Source organism: Lolium perenne, chromosome 5 (assembly GCF_019359855.2).
Source record: "Lolium perenne isolate Kyuss_39 chromosome 5, Kyuss_2.0, whole genome shotgun sequence".
Classification (NCBI taxonomy): domain Eukaryota; kingdom Viridiplantae; phylum Streptophyta; class Magnoliopsida; order Poales; family Poaceae; genus Lolium; species Lolium perenne.
The window spans coordinates 11,507,925-11,530,804 of NC_067248.2; the positions used below are offsets into that span (position 1 = coordinate 11,507,925).

At 48.7% G+C, this 22,880-nt stretch overlaps 1 long non-coding RNA gene across 1 annotated transcript; it reads left to right on the top strand.

The window, feature by feature from the left end:
• Nucleotides 1–17,193: 17,193 nt before the first annotated feature.
• On the top strand, nt 17,194–18,788 carry LOC127298971 (uncharacterized). Its single transcript, XR_007850231.2, has 3 exons — nt 17,194–17,683; nt 17,802–17,988; nt 18,251–18,788. It is a non-coding gene; the product is annotated as an uncharacterized lncRNA (long non-coding RNA).
• The last annotated feature ends 4,092 nt before the right edge of the window (nt 18,789–22,880 follow it).

Genomic DNA, 22,880 nt, shown 5'->3' on the forward strand with positions numbered 1-22,880 from the left:
GCTGGCCCTGGTCCCTCCGAGCGACGGCCCGCAAAGCCTCTGGTACACACGTCCGATGCTGGTGCAAGGGCGTGCTACCTGACCTATACCTGGTCAGGAAGGTGATGGAGATGCCTCGCTTAGTTTCCTGCATGGCATACACGTAAACATTAAATACGAGCCTCGATCGGCTCTCAGGTTATCCTGTGAATCGGCTCAAGGAGCCGATCCACCCATGATTCGTACGAGGTGCACGAATATATGGTGGTCCTGCTTGATCAAGATAAAGCTAAAGCGATCTACGACGATTTAGGGTTTTCACCGCATAATCGGATCATCCTACTCACGATTGGGCCTCGCGGCCACGCACGGTGATCGTAAGCCGATCCTAGACAAGGCCTAAAAACCAACACGAGGTTGATCCCCGGAACATCCTGTCTAGGACTAGCAAACGACACCCTACGTGCCGCTGGATCCTCCAACCCTTTGTAAGCCTAACTATTGCAGATATTAAACTAATCCTTGAAGAACAAGGAGCAACCGTAACGGATCGGATCTACTAAATAATGATCAAGCGGGGTGCCGCACCTACACCTAAGATAGGTGTAAGGGCGGCCAGATATGCAAGGGTTGCACTACGATAGCATATGATACGAAGAACAATGCTAACCCTAACACATCTAAGATAACTACGTTGCTCGCCATCAAAAAGGCTTCAGTACGAGCAACGCATGAACAACGAGAATAAGCTTGTGCTGCCTAGATCGCAAGATGCGATCTAGGCAGCATGATGCTTACCGGTAGAAACCCTCGAGACGAAGGAGTTGGCGATGCGCCGAGATTGATTTGTGGTTGAACGTTGGTTGTTGTTTATTCCATAAACCCTAGATACATACTTATAGTCCAGGGGACTTTCTAACGTGGGAATAATCCCCACCGTGCACGAGACAAACTTTACCTAAACGGCACGTCTCCTACTATATTACAGATACACGGGCCAACTAGCCCAAACCTTGCATAACAGGCCGATTCACGTACTTCTTCCATGTATATTCTTCAAATCCATCTTGATCGCGGCCCACCTCTGACTCGGTCAAATTCTGGTGTGTTATCACCAGAATTTGACCGAGTCAAAGGTGGGCCGCGATCAAGATGGGCTTGAAGATTATATACGGAAGAAATACGTGAATCGGCCTTATATGCAAAGTTTGGGCTAGTTTGCCCTTGTATCTGTAATATAGTAGATCGCATCTTAGATTAGAGGATAGAGTTTGACCCGTGCACGGTTAGGTGCACGCCTGAATTAGAAAGTCCCCTGGACTATAAATATGTATCTAGGGTTTATGGAATAAACAACAACCAACGTTCAACCACAAATCAATCTCGGCGCATCGCCAACTCCTTCGTCTCGAGGGTTTCTACCGGTAAGCATCATGCTGCCTAGATCGCATCTTGCGATCTAGGCAGCACAAGCTTATTACGTTGTTCATGCGTTGCTCGTACTGAAGCCTTTTTGATGGCGAGCAACGTAGTTATCTTAGATATGTTAGGGTTAGCATTGTTCTTCGTATCATATGCTATCGTAGTGCAACCCTTGCATATCTGGCCGCCCTTACACCTATCTTAGGTGTAGGGGCGGCACCCCGCTTGATCATTATTTAGTAGATCCGATCCGTTACGGTTGCTCCTTGTTCTTTAGGGATTAGTTTAATATCTGCAATAGTTAGGCCTTACAAAGGGTTGGAGGATCTAGCGGCACGTAGGGTGTCGTTTGCTAGTCCTAGACAGGATGTTCCGGGGATCAACCTCGTGTTGGTTTTTAGGCCTTGTCTAGGATCGGCTTACGATCACCGTGCATGGCCGCGAGGCCCAATCGTGAGTAGGATGATCCGATTATGCGGTGAAAACCCTAAATCGTCGTAGATCGCTTTAGCTTTATCTTGATCAAGCAGGACCACCATATATTCGTGCACCTCGTACGAATCATGGGTGGATCGGCTCCTTGAGCCGATTCACAGGATAACCTGAGAGCCGATCGAGGCTCGTATTTAATGTTTACGTGTATGCCATGCAGGAAACTAAGCGAGGCATCTCCATCACCTTCCTGACCAGGTATAGGTCAGGTGGCACGCCCTTGCACCAGCATCGGACATGTGTACCAGAGGCTTTGCGGGCCGTCGCTCGGAGGGACCAGGGCCAGCCGCAGCCCTAAGTTGTTCCCGGCTCTACTATGTTGCCCGTCGCTGCTCGCCGGTGGGTTTTGACCGCAACACATTCTGGCACGCCTGGTGGGATAAGCTTCGTCATCAACCACATCGCCATCTACATCTGAGATGGCGGACGGCACCCCAGTCACGTACGAGGATCTGACCGACGAGCTCAAGAAGAAGTATGACGAGGTCAAAGCAATCCTCGAAGCCGACCTCATCGGCTCTTTTCACAGAACCCATTCACATGGCATCAGGTGGAAGGGGTTCTCGCCTGATGGTGCACTCGATGGGATAGACCTCTCTGCCCCGTCAGAAGAACGCACCAGGTCCCTACGTCAGGAGATCAACTACCTGGTGGCTCACTCGCTGCACCGCCACTCTGAGAACCTGGTGAACACTTTGGTGCGTGTCGCTCTCCGTGTGATCCAGGAGATCATGAGGCACCAGTACTCTCCGTCAGGACCAGCTCTCGGGACACACCAAGGGGAGATGCCACTCCAGTCCCGTCCACCGCTGCCATTTGCGTTGGCAGCACCAGAAGTGCCGAATTCACCGGCATTCGTCGTCTACAAGATCGGTGGTGACCCTAGTGACTGCCGCTCTGCATGAGGCGCTCTAAGGAGATCCCTCACGGGTACATGTGCACATGCGTGCCGATCATGCGAATCGGGCGCTCACAAACCAGGCCGCTGCATCAGGGACTTCTGGGAAAACGGGAGGAACGTCGGCGACAGATCTTGAGAAGCAGACGTGCCTAACTAAGTACGCCACTCCGACGAACCTCCAGAGCCCAGCTCCTGCAGTTGGCTCAGAGCTGGAAAAGCAAGCATGGCTGGCTAAGTACGCCACCCCGGCGAATCTTCAGAGTTCGACTCCTGCGGCCAGCACTGCGGATCAAATCAGCACGATCCTGAGAGACCAGTTCGGCATGGTGTCGAAAAGGAGGACAATCGGCTATTCCAAGCCGTATCCCGACGAATACGAATTGGTCCCGCTACCACCCAAATATCGGCTCCCTGACTTCTCTAAATTCAGTGGATCAGATGGTTCCAGCTCCATCGAGCATGTGAGCCGATATTTGGCACAGCTAGGAACGGCCTCAGCGTCGGATCCACTACGCGTGAGGTTCTTCGCACAGTCCCTCACGGGATCGGCTTTCGGGTGGTACACTTCGTTGCCACCGGATTCGATCCGGACTTGGAAGCAGTTGGAAGAACAGTTCCACATGCAGTTTCACTCAGAAGCTTCCGAGTCTGGCCTTGCCGATCTAGCACAGATACGTCAGAAGCGTGGAGAAACCATGGCAGAATACATCCAGCGCTTCAGAAATCTAAGGAACCGATGTTATTCGGCTCGTGTAACTGAAAAGGAAGCAGTCGAGTTGGCAGTGGTGGGCCTTGCATCGCCACTCAAGGACATGGCCTCCCAAGCAGACTACCCTTCACTGGCGCACATGGTTCAGAAACTGTCAGCATATGAACAGCGCCATCCAGACTTGTACCAGGACAAATTCAAGCGTGCAGTAGTCCTGGTCGAGGCAGATGAAGACGAAGGCTCTGCGGGAGATCAAGAGGTAGCAGTAGCTGAATGGACTCGGGGGGTAACCCCCGTGTCCTGCAAATGGGTTAAGCCACCAGGTCCGCCCAGAGGGTTTGATTTTGACGTGGCCAAAACTGAGCAAATCTTCGACCTCCTTCTCAAGGAGAAGCAGTTGAAGATACCCGAAGGTCTCAAATTCCCCACGGTACAGGAGCTGAACGGAAAGCCATACTGCAAATGGCATAACTCGCTCTCCCATGCCACCAACGACTGCAGGGTGTGGCGTCAACAGATCCAAATGGCGATAGAACAAGGGCATCTGACTTTCAACCAGTACGCCATGAAGGTCGACACCCACCCCTTCCCCGCCGTTAACATGGTGGAGTGCACTTACCCTGAAGGTTGCCAGCCAGGATCCTCGTTCAGTATCAACATGGTAGGACCTGGGCACCACTCTGGCAAGGATGGAGACGAGGGCAGCTACTCTCGTAGCAAGGACACAGAGGAGGCCGCTCCACGCGATCGGCTCCGTCACGATGGCAAGCGCTACGTCACAGAGGGAGAAGTGAAGAACATAAGATATCAGCGACCTCTCTCTGATAACCTCCTCAACAAGTATGTGAGTCAGTATGACCAACGCCGACGATCCAGCGATGATGATGAAAGAGATCGTCTGGCCAGAGAAGCCAGAAGACATCGTCGGCATGATCGCGATGAGGAGTACGAGCGCCGTACCCAGGAAAAGTCAAGGGAGCGAGACGACGAGGATAGGCACTGGGACTGTCCCTTCTTCAGACACTGCTGGGATTCAGGAATGAGCCGATTGCCTACAATCGGCAATTGCCCAGAATGTAACCAGAAGAAGAAGGACGCAGCCAACGTGTCCGTGTTCAAACGTCTAGGGCCTCTCCCACCACAAAGCAAACGCGCTGAGTCCCCTCGGTTGGAAGATCTCGAGGATTCGGAAGACGAGGGAGAAGAAGAAGAAGACAGGTACCACCGACCAAGGTGGTGCCCTGACGGACTCAGCCATTCCCAAAAGCGTAGGGTTCAGCGATTGCACGGCTTGGAGGAAGCCGAAAGGTTATATCTGCACACGCTAAGGAAGGCGCGGCCTGATCTGGCCGTGAAGATCCAGCGAACCCTAGATGAGGAGGGTCGACCACAAAAGATGGTGTGGCGCCCCAAGCAAAGGAAAGCCGATGATGAAACATCGGCTGGCACAAACGTGGTGCTCATCCTTCCAACGGAGTTTAGTGCTCCAGGATTAAACGATGCACTCAAGGTGGACGACAGCGAGCGCATTGACATGACGAAGGGTAGGGTTAGGCTGGTCTTATCCACTGGCCTGACCGTGTAGCGAGAACAAACCAATGAGCAAACGTGGAGAGGCCGATCCTTGGGATCGGCCCCAAGGATCTATGAAGGAACATTACAGAGCCTTCATTGAGTGCTTCAATCAATATGGAGGCCGATTCCAGCAATCGGCCAAAATTATCCTCACCACATGTTCTGCTTGTACACAACATCAACTCACTTGGCAGCGGTTTTACGTCGACTGATGAGTTAAGAAGAATCAACATTGGTCCTACCGGAGCCGACGTGCAAATACAATGCCTTGGCTAAACTACAGAGCCGATATCTGCAGTTACCTGTCAGATTCGGCTCGGGGGGCACCTAATCAGATGAACATGTGATGAACATGTGCAGATGAACATGTGTGCAGTAAAACATTGGGGGCCGATTAGGAAAAATCGGCCAGTAAAATTTTTTTTTTTCATGACATATATTATCATGAGACAAAGCCGATGCACAGCCATCGACTCTAGTATAACTACGCAGGATTTACTGGCTACGTGTTCAAAGCACGGATCTTCATCAAGTCCAGTTCAGCTGTGGGGCCTTCTGCTTCCTCGAGGGAGTAAAACAACGAGAGTTTCCTCAGCTGCCTTGAGTCGATTCTGGTGCCTGAACCTTCTTGTCGAGGATTTTCAGTCCTTGGTGCTAGTTCAGCAGTACTGTTCAGTCCAAGGTGATCGGCTTTGGCGCATCCTCACCGACATTCTCGCCTTGAGTAAGGCTCGGGGGGCAGCAGTCCTGGTAGATGCCCTGTTTAGGAGCCGATTGGGGTACCATCGGCTGATCCTTCGTCGCAACCTTCTTCACAAAATGATGAGTATTTGAAGAAGACCGTTGGGTCTGGTTGGAAGAATTCAAAGGCTTTCCTGAAGACTCTACATTATCCGCCAGATCTCAAGATCATCAGTTGAAGAATTGAAGGATGAATTTTAAAGGACCGATGCGTTGCTATCGGCTCATCACGCATTGGCTAAGCGGACAAATTGGCAAAATCAGTATGAGAGGAAAATCGGCTAAATTAAGCTCAAAGGAAATCGGCAAAATCGAATTGGGGGAAGTTCTTCATTGATAAGCAAGATTTCTTACATAAAGAGCTGATTGCCCTCAAAAGGAAGTACTAGGGGGTATATTGCCCCATCTACTACTACTGATCCTATGCTAATGGTCCTAATCTATGGGCCGTCGCTGCCCTCGTCGTCGCCGTCGTCGCCGCTGTCGGCGCTACTCCCGGCAGGCTCGTCGTCGCTGCTCCAGCGGCCGCCGACCGGGCCTTCATTGTCCTCGTCCTCCTCGTCAGCATCGTCGTCGTCGCTGTCGAAGTCGCTGAGGTTCCCCGGCCAGGGGCAGAAGCGCTTGGCCGGCGGCTCGTCGGAGGGGGTGTTGTCCTCCTCCTCCTCCTCCTCCTCCTTCTCCTCCTCCTCCTCCTCGGGAGAGGTGAAGTCATCGCAGGAGAAGCGATCGTCATCGCTCTCCTCCTCCGTTTCCCCATCGGCGAGGAAGCGGAGGTCGCTTTCCCTGTCAGCCAGGGACTTGTCGTCCTCCGACCAGATGGAGAAGTCATGGCTAGACTCCTCCCCGGCCTCGATGGCGCGGCGGGTATTGGCTGCGTGGACCTCTGCCGGGTTCGGCTCCGGCGTCGGCTCGCGAGAAGAAGAGGACTGGGTGGAAAGATCCGATGGAGCAGAGGAGGAAGAAGACATGGTGGCGCAGGAGGGTTTTTGGAGTGCTAATGCGAAGGGGATGCGGAAGTAAACTGTGCGGAGCGGTTAAATAAAAGGGGATATAGTGGAAATTCAATGCCACAGCAGTTTCCGAGGAAGTGGTGCCTAAAAAAAAAAAAAAAAAAAAAACTGCCAGGTCACGCGGAGAAGTTGAGAAGGCAAGGCATCATGATGAAGGATACTGCGACGGTTCTGCCACGACATGACCCAACGAAGAAAAAGCAGAGTGATTTTGGAATTATCATTACCAAAACCAGGGGGGCATGTGTTATCACCAGAATTTGACCGAGTCAAAGGTGGGCCGCGATCAAGATGGGCTTGAACATTATATACGGAAGAAATACGTGAATCGGCCTTATATGCAAAGTTTGGGCTGGTTTGCCCTTGTATCTGTAATATAGTAGATCGCATCTTAGATTAGAGGATAGAGTTTGACCCATGCACGGTTAGGTGCACGGTTAGGTGCTCCCCTGGAGTTTGACCCGTGCACGGTTAGGTGCACGGTAAGCATCATCGCCAACTATTGTGTTATCACCAGAATTTGACCGAGTCAGAGGTGGGCCGCGATCAAGATGGATTTGAAGAATATACATGGAAGAAGTACGTGAATCGGCCTGTTATGCAAGGTTTGGGCTAGTTGGCCCGTGTATCTGTAATATAGTAGGATACGTGCCGTTTAGGTAAAGTTTGTCTCGTGCACGGTGGGGATTATTCCCACGTTAGAAAGTCCCCTGGACTATAAGTATGTATCTAGGGTTTATGGAATAAACAACAACCAACGTTCAACCACAAATCAATCTCGGCGCATCGCCAACTCCTTCGTCTCGAGGGTTTCTACCGGTAAGCATCATGCTGCCTAGATCGCATCTTGCGATCTAGGCAGCACAAGCTTATTCTCGTTGTTCATGTGTTGCTCGTACTGAAGCCTTTTTGATGGCGAGCAACGTAGTTATCTTAGATGTGTTAGGGTTAGCATTGTTCTTCGTATCATATGCTATCGTAGTGCAACCCTTGCATATCTGGCCGCCCTTACACCTATCTTAGGTGTAGGGGCGGCACCCCGCTTGATCATTATTTAGTAGATCCGATCCGTTACGGTTGCTCCTTGTTCTTCAAGGATTAGTTTAATATCTGCAATAGTTAGGCCTTACAAAGGGTTGGAGGATCCAGCGGCACGTAGGGTGTCGTTTGCTAGTCCTAGACAGGATGTTCCGGGGATCAACCTCGTGTTGGTTTTTAGGCCTTGTCTAGGATCGGCTTACGATTACCGTGCGTGGCCGCGAGGCCCAATCGTGAGTAGGATGATCCGATTATGCGGTGAAAACCCTAAATCGTCGTAGATCGCTTTAGCTTTATCTTGATCAAGCAGGACCACCATATATTCGTGCACCTCGTACGAATCATGGGTGGATCGGCTCCTTGAGCCGATTCACAGGATAACCTGAGAGCCGATCGAGGCTCGTATTTAATGTTTACGTGTATGCCATGCAGGAAACTAAGCGAGGCATCTCCATCACCTTCCTGACCAGGTATAGGTCAGGTGGCACGCCCTTGCACCAGCATCGGACGTGTGTACCAGAGGCTTTGCGGGCCGTCGCTCGGAGGGACCAGGGCCAGCCGCAGCCCTAAGTTGTTCCCGGCTCTACTGTGTTGCCCGTCGCTGCTCGCCGGTGGGTTTTGACTGCAACACATTCTGGCACGCCCGGTGGGACAAGCTTCGTCATCAACCACATCGCCATCTACATCTGAGATGGCGGACGGCACCCCAGTCACGTACGAGGATCTAACCGACGAGCTCAAGAAGAAGTATGACGAGGTCAAAGCAATCCTCGAAGCCGACCTCATCGGCTCTTTTCACAGAACCCGTTCACATGGCATCAGGTGGAAGGGGTTCTCGCCTGATGGTGCACTCGATGGGATAGACCTCTCTGCCCCGTCAGAAGAACGCACCAGGTCCCTACGTCAGGAGATCAACTACCTGGTGGCTCACTCGCTGCACCGCCACTCTGAGAACCTGGTGAACACTTTGGAGCGTGTCGCTCTCCGTGTGATCCAGGAGATCATGAGGCACCAGTACTCTCCGTCAGGACCAGCTCTCGGGACACACCAAGGGGAGATGCCACTCCAGTCCCGTCCACCGCTGCCATTTGCGTTGGCAGCACCAGAAGTGCCGAATTCACCGGCATTCGTCGTCTACAAGATCGGTGGTGACCCTAGTGACTGCCAGTTCTTGCATGAGGCGCCTAAGGAGATCCCTCACGGGTACATGTGCACATACGTGCCAGACTGCGGTAACTGGGCGCTCACAAACCAGGCCGCTGCATCAGGGACTTCTGGGAAAACGGGAGGAACGTCGGCGACAGATCTTGAGAAGCAGACGTGGCTAACTAAGTACGCCACTCCGACGAACCTCCAGAGCCCAGCTCCTGCAGTTGGCTCAGAGCTGGAAAAGCAAGCATGGCTGGCTAAGTACGCCACCCCGGCGAATCTTCAGAGTTCGACTCCTGCGGCCAGCACTGCGGATCAAATCAGCACGATCCTGAGAGACCAGTTCGGCATGGTGCTGAAAAGGAGGACAATCGGCTATTCCAAGCCGTATCCCGACGAATACGAATTGGTCCCGCTACCACCCAAATATCGGCTCCCTGACTTCTCTAAATTCAGTGGATCAGATGGTTCCAGCTCCATCGAGCATGTGAGCCGATATTTGGCACAGCTAGGAACGGCCTCAGCGTCGGATCCACTACGCGTGAGGTTCTTCGCACAGTCCCTCACGGGATCGGCTTTCGGGTGGTACACTTCGTTGCCACCGGATTCGATCCGGACTTGGAAGCAGTTGGAAGAACAGTTCCACATGCAGTTTCACTCAGAAGCTTCCGAGTCTGGCCTTGCCGATCTAGCACAGATACGTCAGAAGCGTGGAGAAACCGTGGCAGAATACATCCAGCACTTCAGAAATCTAAGGAACCGATGTTATTCGGCTCGTGTAACTGAAAAGGAAGCAGTCGAGTTGGCAGTGGTGGGCCTTGCATCGCCACTCAAGGACATGGCCTCCCAAGCAGACTACCCTTCACTGGCGCACATGGTTCAGAAACTGTCAGCATATGAACAGCGCCATCCAGACTTGTACCAGGACAAATTCAAGCGTGCAGTAGTCCTGGTCGAGGCAGATGAAGACGAAGGCTCTGCGGGAGATCAAGAGGTAGCAGTGGCTGAATGGACTCGGGGGGCAACCCCCGTGTCCTGCAAATGGGTTAAGCCACCAGGTCCGCCCAGAGGGTTTGATTTTGACGTGACCAAAACTGAGCAAATCTTCGACCTCCTGCTCAAGGAGAAGCAGTTGAAGATACCCGAAGGTCTCAAATTCCCCACGGTACAGGAGCTAAACGGAAAGCCATACTGCAAATGGCATAACTCGCTCTCTGATGCCACCAACGACTGCAGGGTGTGGCGTCAACAGATCCAAATGGCGATAGAACAAGGGCGTCTGATTTTCAACCAGTACGCCATGAAGGTCGACACCCACCCCTTCCCCGCCGTTAACATGGTGGAGTGCACTTACCCTGAAGGTTGCCAGCCAGGATCCTCGTTCAGTATCAACATGGTAGGACCTGGGCACCACTCTGGCAAGGATGGAGACGAGGGCAGCTGCTCTCGTAGCAAGGACACAGAGGAGGCCGCTCCACGCGATCGGCTCCGTCATGATGGCAAGCGCTACGTCACAGAGGGAGAAGTGAAGAACATAAGATATCAGCGACCTCTCTCTGATCACCTCCTCAACAAGTATGTGAGTCAGTATGACCAACGCCGACGATCCAGCGATGATGATGAAAGAGATCGTCTGGCCAGAGAAGCCAGAAGACATCGTCGGCATGATCGCGATGAGGAGGAGTACGAGCGCCGTGCCAAGGGAAAGTCAAGGGAGCGAGACGACGAGGATAGGCACTGGGACTGTCCCTTCTTCAGACACTGCTGGGATTCAGGAATGAGCCGATTGCCTACAATCGGCAATTGCCCAGAATGTAACCAGAAGAAGAAGGAAGCAGCCAACGTGTCCGTGTTCAAACGTCTAGGGCCTCTCCCACCACAAAGCAAACGCGCTGAGTCCCCTCGGTTGGAAGATCTCGAGGATTCGGAAGACGAGGGAGAAGAAGAAGAAGACAGGTACCACCGACCAAGGTGGTGCCCTGACGGACTCAGCCGTTCCCAAAAGCGTAGGGTTCAGCGATTGCGCGGCTTGGAGGAAGCCGAAAGGTTATACCTGCACACGCTAAGAAAGGCGCGGCCTGATCTGGCCGCTAAAATTCAGCGAACCCTGGATGAGGAGGGTCGACCACAAAAGATGGTGTGGCGCCCCAAGCAAAGGAAAGCCGATGATGAAACATCGGCTGGCACAAACATGGTGTTCATCCTTCCTTCGGAGTTCAGTGCTCCAGGATTAGACGAGGCACCTGTGGCACAACTTGACTGCGGCCCACGGCCGGTTATCTTTGAGAAGCCACGAGAAAGAAGCTACAGACATCTGAAGGCCCTGTACTTGCGAGGTTATATCGATGGGAGGCCTGTCAATAAGATGCTGGTGGACACCGGAGCGGCAGTCAACATTATGCCATACTCTATGCTACGTCGGTTGGGACGCTCTAGCTCGGATCTAATCAAGACCAACGTGACTTTGAGCGATTTCAACGGCCAAGCGTCTGACGCACAAGGTGTTCTGAACGTGGATCTGACCGTAGGAAGGAAAACTATCCCTACGACGTTCTTCATCGTCGATAGCAAGAGCACCTATGCTGTTCTGTTAGGAAGAGATTGGATCCACGCCAACTGTTGCATTCCCTCCACGATGCACCAATGCATAATACAGTGGGATGGAGATGAGGTAGAGGTCGTCCAGGCCGATGACTCAGCCAAAATTTCAACGACTGGCATGAACGCGTGGGAAGCAGCAGGCCAAGAGCCCCTTTCAGGTATCAATTTGGACGACTGCGAGCGCATCGACGTGACGAAGGGCAGGGTTAGGCTGGTCTTATCCACTGGTCTGACCGTGTAGCGAGAACCAACCGATGAGCAAACGTGGAGAGGCCGATCCTTGGGATCGGCTCCAAGGATCTATGAAGGAACATTACAGAGCCTTCATTGAGCGCTTCAATCAATATGGAGGCCGATTCCAGCAATCGGCCAAAATTATCCTCACCACATGTTCTGCTTGTGCTCAACATCAATTTACTTGGCAGCGGTTTTACGTCGGCTGATGAGTTAAGAAGAATCAACATTGGTCCTACCGGAGCTGACGTGCAAATACAATGCCTTGGCTAAACTACAGAGCCGATATCCGCTGTTACCTGACAGATTCGGCTCGGGGGGCACCTAATCAGATGAACATGTGCAGATGAACATGTGTGCAGTGAAACATTGGGGGCCGATTAGAAAAAATCGGCTAGTAAAAAAAATTTCAGCATCACGATATACAGCCGATGCAAGGACATCGACTTTAGAACTAAGAGACAAAGCCGATGCACAGCCATCGACTCTAGTATAACTACGCAGGATTTACTGGCTACGTGTTCAAAGCACGGATCTTCACCAAGTCCAGTTCAGCTGTGGGGCCTTCTGCTTCCTCGAGGGAGTAAAACAATGAGAGTTTCCTCAGCTGCCTTGAGCCGATTCTGGTGCCTGAACCTTCTTGTCGAGGATTTTCAGCCTTTGGTGCTAGTTCAGCAGTACTATCAGAAGAGATATATCGGCTTTCGAGGGAAGAAAGGTGATCGGCTTTGGTGCATCCTCACCGACGTTCTCGCCTTGAGTAAGGCTCGGGGGGCAGCAGGCCTGGTAGATGCTCTGTTAAGGAGCCGATTGGGGTACCATCGGCTGATCCTTCGTTGCAACCTTCTTCACAATGTGATGAGTGTTTGAAGAAGACCATTGGGTCTGGTCGGAAGAATTCAAAGGCTTTCCTGAAGACTCTACATTATCCACCAGATCTCAAGATCATCAGTTGAAGAATTGAAGGATGGATTTTAAAGGACCGATGCGTTGCTATCGGCTCATTACGCATTGGCTAAGGGGACAAATCGGCAAAATCAGTATGAGAGGAAATCGGCTAAATTAAGCTCAAAGGAAATCGGCAAAATTAAATTGGGAGAAGTTCTTCATTGATAAGCAAGATTTCTTACATAAAGAGCTGATTGGTCTCAAAAGGAAGTACTAGGGGATACATTGCCCCATCTACTACTACTGATCCTATGCTAAAGGTCCTATCTACGGGCCGTCGCTGCCCTCGTCGTCGCCATCGTCGCCGCTGTCGGTGCTACTACCGGCAGGCTCGTCGTCGCTGCTCCAATGGCCGCCGGCCGGGCCCTCATTGTCCTCATCCTCCTCGTCAGCATCGTCGTCGTCGCTGTCGAAGTCGCTGAGGTTCCCCGGCCAGGGGCAGAACCGTTTGGCCGGCGGCTCATCGGAGGAGGTGTCATCGTCCTCCTCCTCCTCCTCCTCCTCCTCCTCCTCCTCCTCGGGAGAGGTGAAGTCGTCGCAGGAGAAGCGATCGTCATCGCTCTCCTCCTCCGTTTCCCCGTCGGCGAGGAAGCGGAGGTCGCTTTCCCCGTCGGTCAAGGACTTGTCGTCCTCAGACCAGACGGAGAAGTCATGGCTGGGCTCCTCCACGGCCTCGATGGCGCGGCGGGTGTTGGCTGCGTGGACCTCCGCCGGGTTCGGCTCTGGCGTCGGCTCGCGGGAAGAGGAGGACTGGGTGGAAAGATCCGATGGGGCAGAGGAGGAAGAAGACATGGTGGCGCAGGAGGGCTTTTGGAGTGCTAATGCGAAGGAGATGCGGAAGCAAACTGTTCGGAGCGGTTAAATAAAAGGAGATATAGTGGAAATTCAATGCCACAGCAGTTTCCGAGGAAGTGGTGCCTAAAAAAAATAAAAAATAAAAACTGCCAGGTCACGCGGAGAAGTTGAGAAGGCAAGGCATCATGATGAAGGATACTGCGACGGTTCTGCCACGACATGACCCGACGAAGGAAAAGCAGAGTGATTTTGGAATTATCAATTCCAAAACCAGGGGGGCATGTGTTATCACCAGAAGTTGACCAAGTCAGAGGTGGGCTGCGATCAAGATGGATTTAAAGAATATACATGGAAGAAGTACGTGAATCGGCCTGTTATGCAAGGTTTGGGCTAGTTGGCCCGTGTATCTGTAATATAGTAGGATACGTGTCGTTTAGGTAGAGTTTGTCTCGTGCACGGTGGGGATTATTCCCACGTTAGAAAGTCCCCTGGACTATAAATATGTATCTAGGGTTTATGGAATAAACAACAACCAACGTTCAACCACAAATCAATCTCGGCGCATCGCCAACTCCTTCGTCTCGAGGGTTTCTACCGGTAAGCATCATGCTGCCTAGATCGCATCTTGCGATCTAGGCAGCACAAGCTTATTACGTTGTTCATGCGTTGCTCGTACTGAAGCCTTTTTGATGGCGAGCAACGTAGTTATCTTAGATATGTTAGGGTTAGCATTGTTCTTCGTGTTATATGCTATCGTAGTGCAACCCTTGCATATCTGGCCGCCCTTACACCTATCTTAGGTGTAGGGGCGGCACCCCGCTTGATCATTATTTAGTAGATCCGATCCGTTACGGTTGCTCCTTGTTCTTCAAGGATTAGTTTAATATCTGCAATAGTTAGGCCTTACAAAGGGTTGGAGGATCCAGCGGCACGTAGGGTGTCGTTTGCTAGTCCTAGACAGGATGTTCCGGGGATCAACCTTGTGTTGGTTTTTAGGCCTTGTCTAGGATCGGCTTACGATCACCGTGCGTGGCCGCGAGGCCCAATCGTGAGTAGGATGATCCGATTATGCGGTGAAAACCCTAAATCGTCGTAGATCGCTTTAGCTTTATCTTGATCAAGCAGGACCACCATATATTCGTGCACCTCGTACGAATCATGGGTGGATCGGCTCCTTGAGCCGATTCACAGGATAACCTGAGAGCCGATCGAGGCTCGTATTTAATGTTTACGTGTATGCCATGCAGGAAACTAAGCGAGGCATCTCCATCACCTTCCTGACCAGGTATAGGTCAGGTGGCACGCCCTTGCACCAGCATCGGACGTGTGTACCAGAGGCTTTGCGGGCCGTCGCTCGGAGGGACCAGGGCCAGCCGCAGCCCTAAGTTGTTCCCGGCTCTACTGTGTTGCCCGTCGCTGCTCGCCGGTGGGTTTTGACCGCAACACATTCTTAGTCGGGCAAACTATTGATTGAAACAGCGGCAGCATCAATATAAATAATTAACTACATATGCCAGCACACATACAGTGTGAGCAAGATCTGCTTCTCCTGCTAAAGGATCATTATATGGTTCACCATGCTAAACCCACCTAACATATGTGCGGTCCATCCCAAAAATGTGTAAATGATCTGCCACTACAGGGTGAGGCCTCTTCTCACCATTCATACATGTGCAGCGCGGGCAATACACGTCCAGGTTGTGACCTTCACGAGCTCTAATAAACCCCATAAAGGGTTGAACACCATTTATATATGAAGGGGAACATAAGTGTCCATGCAGTATCCAAGTTCTGTCCATCTGTTTAATTATGAGATACAGTGGTTGGTGATTAATTTAAGGCGAAGTAGGAAATGTATATCCATCGAGTACAAAACTATACAACATGATTATGCATTTCAGCAATCATGTCGAGTACAAAACAAAAAATGTCCATCGACATTTTAACAAACAGATCGTGTACAAAACTCTGCCATGGCATTTCAGCAAATTAACGGATCGAGTGCAGAACTGACTCTATATGCCCACGCAAATGAACAAATTGATCGATGACAAATCGAGCGGAAAACTATAAAGTGCCAATTAGTTCGAGCATACTGACGAATTTTTTTAGCAGCATCAAGAAAATATAAATCGTTAGGCCGTCTTGCCCGATACATGATTGAGCTAGAGATAGCAGCCCTACCGTGGATCAACTTGACCGCCGGTGCGTCTCGAGAAGAACGACGGGGAGGAAGCTTCTTCTTCGCACAGACGGGACGGGGAGGGTAAGCTCTTCGCACGGACGGGGATAAGTTGTGTAGGGGTGGGTGGGGGGTCATGCGGCCGGGCCGCCGGGGTGATAATTAAGGTCGGTAGGTGGCGTTTAATGGAGTTGCGTGTGTAATTTGCCGTGCACAAGGTTGAGGAATAGGCGGTTCCCTTTGCCGCGCGCACAATTCAAACTATCCCGCCCATGTAGTTTAAATTCGCCATATTTTTGTTAAATCGACATAAAGTCATGTGAGTGGGGGAAAATTAGCAAAGTTGCTTGAAAAATAGTAAAACTCTGGAATTATCCTTTAAATATGCTCTACTTCGTGTGGAAATCGGGGTGTGGAAGCATGTTGAGCTGTTTTATTTGTACTTTCTTCATTAAAACTCCCATTTTATGCACTTTGGATGGAAAGAAATCATTTGTACATAAATTTTGACAACGCCATTTGCAAACACTAATTGTTTTACATGCCAAGATGCACCCATCCACCAAATATATATGGGGCAAAAGTTTATCACAATCTAGCAGATATGCACAATTAGTGAGGGACCCCTTTTGATTTTGTGCAATTTTCACTAATTAGGTAGAGAGAAGGGGTTAATTAATTAGGCCATGTTAGGGGTTATGTGTTTTAGATTAGGTTGTGTGGATTCAAATACAACTTCTTTATTTGTGTGCTATGATTAATCAAAACTAGATTGATCGACTGCGCACACATTATTAGAGGCGCATGCCTTTGCGCACAAAGTGCATGTGTGTGTTGTTGGCCACCAATTAACGAGAGAGAGAGAGAGACAGAGAGAGAGAGGTAGAGAGAGATCTACATACGAGAGAGCGATAGAAATCCCCAAATTAAACACATATATATATATATGCATGGCACATTTAATTTAATTAGAGGACCGCGAGCTAAGGCACCCCTGGCCTGCTTGATGCACAATTAAGTGTCATTGGCCTATATATAGGGTTTAATTAGGGTTTAGGGTTTAGGGTTAGGAGGTTAGGGTTTAGGGTCTAGGGTCTAGGGTTTAATGTTTATGGTGTTTAGGGGTTTAGGGATTAGGGATTAGGGTTTATTTAATTAGGGTTTAAGGTTTATGGATCATCGATCGAGTGCGCACACACACATTATTAGAGGCACACGCGCCTTTGCGCATAAAGTGCATGTGTATATGTGTGTGTTTTTTGGCCAACAACGATATATAGATGATCGAGAGAGAGAGAGATTGAAATCCCCAAGAATATGTTCAAATATCTTTACTATTAAATTGGGATGCGACCGTGGTACGTCGTGATCGTTTTGCAATTTCGTGGTTTTTTTGCAGTTTGGCCCCTACAAAAGTTACTTATTAGCCTGCAGTTTTTGCTTGCTTATCCGATCTCCTTCCGAGATCGAAACTCCGTGATTCTCCGGCCGGCACCGATCGAGAAGGAGAAGGAGGGGCTGCCTTCCCCGCTCAATTCGTGGCGTGGGGGTCGCCGTGCGCGCCGACCCGGTTGTAACGCCGCCCGTCCATCCTCCGCGGGAGACGTCTCCCTATTCTGGGATGCGGCGTCGCTCGCTTAGCCCTCTTCCTCCTCCGGTTCAAGATGGGATTTTTCCCTCTCTGGCGGCCTGATCTAGGGCGGCGCGGCCGGATCTTCTCGTGTGGTGCTCCAATCTCTGTGATGCACTACGTACGCTCCAGGAAGAGAAAGGGCTCGAGCTCGGAGCTGGACGTCGCGAGGAGCATCGAGCTGCTCATCCTCGAGGCCTCCTTGCTGGGGGTCTACACCGGCCAGCTGGTGATCATCCTCTGGGCCTCCTTCCGTGCCCCCTTCCAGAAGTTGAAGGTGCGTATCCGCATCCTCCGCTCCGCACCTCGCAACATCACAGTACCCTCATAAAGATGGTTATTGTTATGAATGATCTTACTTTACCTGAATGCTAAATTGCTTTATACTTGGCCAGTTGATATTCTAGGACGCACCGGCGACTATGTAGATTGCGCCACTGAAGAACAATCTTGGAGTACATACGTTTCTGCTGTTAATAATCTGTGTAGGATGCTTGTTTACCATCCAAAACAGCCGCAAAGGAGTTCTGCTATGCTGATAGGGACGCCTTGCTCATGTATAAGGCTATTGTGCGAGTTCAGGTTTGTGCTACTCCAATTTGAGTACAGCAGTCCATTTAGCTACTCCAATTTGACATTTTATATTCCACTGAAGCTACTGCAATTTGATATTTTATACTCCACTGAAGCTACTCCATAGTGTCAAAATGACCGAGAAACATCCTCTGTTTCTGAATTTTCTATTGCTACTTTATCTGAATTTTCTGATTGCTGAATTATGATCTTCAGTTGGACTGAAATTCAGGTCAGGAATAACCATGCCTTGTGGATCTGCTGCTGCTAGGAACCTGGAGGTGCCCCTGGGACGGCGACGCACTGGATGAGCATGATCAAGGGGGAGGTGACGGCGTGACGCGCCGGCCTTCTCCCCTGGCTGGCACTGTGCTCCTGGTGGGTGGGGGGCGGCGTTCTGCTGCTGCTGCTGATGGCCTGCTGGTTGGGGCGGCAATGAAGAAGCGGGCGAGGTGGCGCTGGCGATCAAGGGATGCGAGGAAGAAGCGGGGAGGTGGCGCTAGCTATCAAGGGAGACGAGGAGGGAACAGGGGGAGGTAGCCCAGGCGAGAAAGAAGCGGGCAAGGTGGTGCTAGCGAGCGTCTGGGAGGTGGCCCGACAGGTGCCGGACTGCCGCCGGGCGAGCTCCTGGAGGTGCCCGAGCAAGGGGCCAGCAGCCGGCGAGGGAGACGCGGGGGGAAGTCGCGGTCAGAGGAAGAAAAATGAAGTGGCCCGGGTCGATGGATTTTGCTTCTATACTGAATTTAACTGATGCTGTTAACTGAAGTTTGGTCTTGGTTTGCGTTGTATATATATTGCTGATTCGTTTCTGCTGATTGCTTCGGTTGTGATAAAATGACAGAAAGAAGAGATGCTTTGCTGCTGATTGCTTCGGTGGGAAAGTAAATTTTTATAGGATCAACAATCAATTTTGCAGCTGCTGCGTTCACTGAATAAAACTGCTACTGTACTATATATGGTGTTTTATAGAATTCAGTACACGTTAAGGAGGATTTGTGTTTCATCAGATAAAAAAATATTAAGAGAAATGCGCTAACAAATTACCTTTGATTGAGAATTTGAAGTTGGAATATTTATTTTCTAAATTCCTAATTGCACCCGAAAGAATGTTAGTTTAGCTTTTCAGATGATAGAATTTTTAGTTCGAATATTATTTTTCTAGAGTTCAAATTGCACCAAAAACAATTATTCGGTTTCACCCAAAATTTCAGTAAATCATATTTCCTATAATTAAGCCAAATTTGAAGCATGTGTGCACTCTTTGCTAATGGCAACCTATGGATAATTAAAATGAATTCACTATATCAAACATGCTAATCGCATGTTTTTAAAACATAAAACCATAGGCCTGGCTTTATATATAAAGGGAAAGTTGAGATGGATCTGACACCCGTGTTGATACATATTTTACCTCTGACTTGTTAGTGTATCTCTTGTCAAGTAATTTTTAGACTCTGCAAATTGCGGCCATGGTGGCGGCTGCTTTGTCGTTCTCAGGCAGGCTGATCACCTCCTAAGATTTCTGGGCACAAGCGGGATTGGTGCGCTGCAGCTTGCAGGTCAAGAAGCAAGCACAAGGTTGCAGATCAGCCTGCTCAACAACGGATCGTCCTCATCATGCAAGTGCCGCGCGGCGTCCGCCGGACAACGTACGCCGAGTCTCCTCAGCATAACCGAGAGAAGAGCTGGCGACTACCATGTAGCAACACATGCTTTGGAGATTGGAGATGGTAAAACAATACAGGAAGCACTCTCACCTAATCTCCAGTTTTTTCCCTCCATGTTTCATGTATCATGCATGTCATATGTTCCAATAAATGTCTCGGGTAGAACTCTGACATGGGATAGTAGAATAACCAATCTAAGTAATTCGGTGATAGGTCAAATGTACGTTCCAAGCGTATAGCACATACTACATTTAATGTGAATATGCAAGTGTAATTTATGGGTTCTCGACTGTAACAGCTGGCTTATTCAAATGATTTAATAAAAATATATTTAAATTAAAGACTATGTTTAACCTATAACTTGACAAGAACGATTGTAAATCATGTGTGATCCAGGAGGGTCGAGCATATTTGAGAATTTATTTTTTCTTTAAGAATGGCTAGGTCGACTACTTTCAATAATATTTTGCTTTGTGAAGTTTTTGAGTGGTAATTATTTCTCACTTTTCTTTTTATACCCGTGGCAAAGCACGGGCACTTTTGCTAGTATATTAAAATATATGCACGAATGCATGCATGGTAGGCCATGCATGCACACTAATTATATATATATTATGAGGAAACTTAATCAAATGTGTTTTCATTCGAGAGAACTTGTCAAAATTCAAGTTAATTAATTTATCATCGATAATTATATAATTAATTAATGAATCTCAGGGAGATGTTATACAACATATGATCGATATAGGCCATGTCGTATATATTAATTGGTGTTAATCTACCGTTTAATTTGCTAGCTAGCTGCTATATATAGATCGAGCATGTTTTTATTAGATCGGGTTATAGCTAGCTAGCTAGTATAGTTTAGGGTTATGTGTTTTAATGAACTAGGGTTTGATTAGCTAGGGATTAGTTATATATATGGTTTAGGATTAATGCATGGCACATTTAATTTAACTAGAGGACCGCGAGCTAGGCACCCCTGGCCTGCTTGAAGCACAATTAAGTGTCGTTGGCCTATATATAGGGTTTAATTAGGGTTTAGGGTTAGCTAGGGTTTAGGGTTTAGGGTTTAGTGTTTAGGGTGTTTAGCTAGGGTCTAGGGTTTAGTTTAGGGTGTTTAGGGTCTAGGGTTTAGGGTTTAATTAGTGTTTAGGGTGTTTAGGGTTTAGGGTTTAGGGTTTAGTGTTTACGGTGTTTAGGGTCTAGGGTTTAGGGTTTAGTGTTTAGGGTGTTTAGGGTCTAGGGTTTAGTGTTTAGGGTGTTTAGGGTTTAGGGGAGTTTTAGGGTTGTTTAAGGTTTAGGGATCATCGATCGAGTGCGCACACACATTATTAGAGGCACCCCGCGCCTTTGCGCATAAAGTGCATGCGTATATATGTACGTGTGTGTTTTTTGCCACCAACAACGATATATAGATGATCGAGAGAGAGAGATTGAAATCCCCTAGAATATGTTCAAATATATATTAAAATTGATATAGGTCATGTTTATTTTAATTGGTGTTAATCTACGGTTTGCTAGCTAGCTGCTATATATAGAGCATGTTTTTATTAGATCGGGTTATAGCTAGCTAGTACAGTTTAGGGTTATGTGTTTTAATTAAGTAGGGTTGATTAGCTAGGGTTAGTTACATATATATGGTTTAGGGTTAATGCATGGCACATTTAATTTAATTAGAGGACCACGAGGCACCCCCTGGCCTGCTCGATGCACAATTAAGTGTCGTTGGCCTATACATAGGGTTTAATTAGGGTTTAGGGTTAGCTAGGGTTTAGGGTTAGGGTTAGGGTTAGGGTTAGGGTTAGGGTTTAGGGTCTAGGGTGGTTTAGGGTCTAGGGTTTAGGGTTTAGGGTTATCTAGGGTTTAGGGTTAGGGTTAGGGTTAGGGTTTAGGGTCTAGGGTTTAGGGTTTAGTGTTTAGGGTGTTTAGGATTTAGGGATTAGGGATTATTAGGGATTAGGGATTTAAGGTTTTAGGGGTTGTTTAAGGTTTAGGGATCATCGATCGAGTGCGCACACACATTATTAGAGGCACCCGCGCCTTTACGCATAAAGTGCATGCGTATATATGTGTGTTTTTTGGGCCACCAACGATATATAGATGATCGAGAGAGAGAGATCGAGACTGAAATCCCCAAGAATATATATGTTCAAATATACATTAAAGTATATGCACGAATGCATTGTAGACCATGCATGCACACTAATTATATATATATTATGAGGCAACTTAATCAAATGTGTTTTCATTCGAGAGAACTTGTCAAAATTCAAGTTAATTAATTTATCACGATAATTATATAATTAATTAATGAATCTCAGGGATATGTTATACAACATGATCGATATAGGCCATGTATATTTTAATTGGTGTTAATCTACGGTTTGCTAGCTAGCTGCTACATATAGAGCATGTTTTTATTAGATCAGGTTATAGCTAGCTAGTATAGTTTAGGGTTATGTGTTTTAATTAAGTAGGGTTGATTAGCTAGCTAGGGTTAGTTACATATATATGGTTTAGGGTTAATGCATGGCACATTTAATTTAATTAGAGGACCGCGAGGCACCCCCGGCTCGCTCGATGCACGTACAATTAAGTGTCGTTGGCCTATACATAGGGTTTAATTAGGGTTTTAGGGTTAGCTAGGGTTTAGGGTTAGGGTTAGGGTTAGGGTTAGGGTTTAGGGTCTAGGGTCTAGGGTTTAGGGTCTAGGGTTTAGGGTTTAGGGTTAGCTAGGGTTTAGGGTTAGGGTTAGGGTTAGGGTTAGGGTTAGGGTTAGGGTTTAGGGTTTAGGGTTTAGTGTTTAGGGTGTTTAGGGTTTAGGGATTAGGGATTATTAGGGATTAGGGATTTAAGGTTTTAGGGGTTGTTTAAGGTTTAGGGATCATCGATCGAGTGCGCACACACATTATTAGAGGCACCCGCGCGCGCCTTTACGCATAAAGTGCATGCGTATATATGTGTGTTTTTTGGGCCACCAACGATATATAGATGATCGAGAGAGAGAGATCGAGATTGAAATCCCCAAGAATATATATGTTCAAATATACATTAAAATATATGCACGAATGCATTGTAGGCCATGCATGCACACTAATTATATATATATATTATGAGGCAACTTAATCAAATGTGTTTTCATTCGAGAGAACTTGTCAAAATTCAAGTTAATTAATTTATCACGATAATTATATAATTAATTAATGAATCTCAGGGATATGTTATACAACA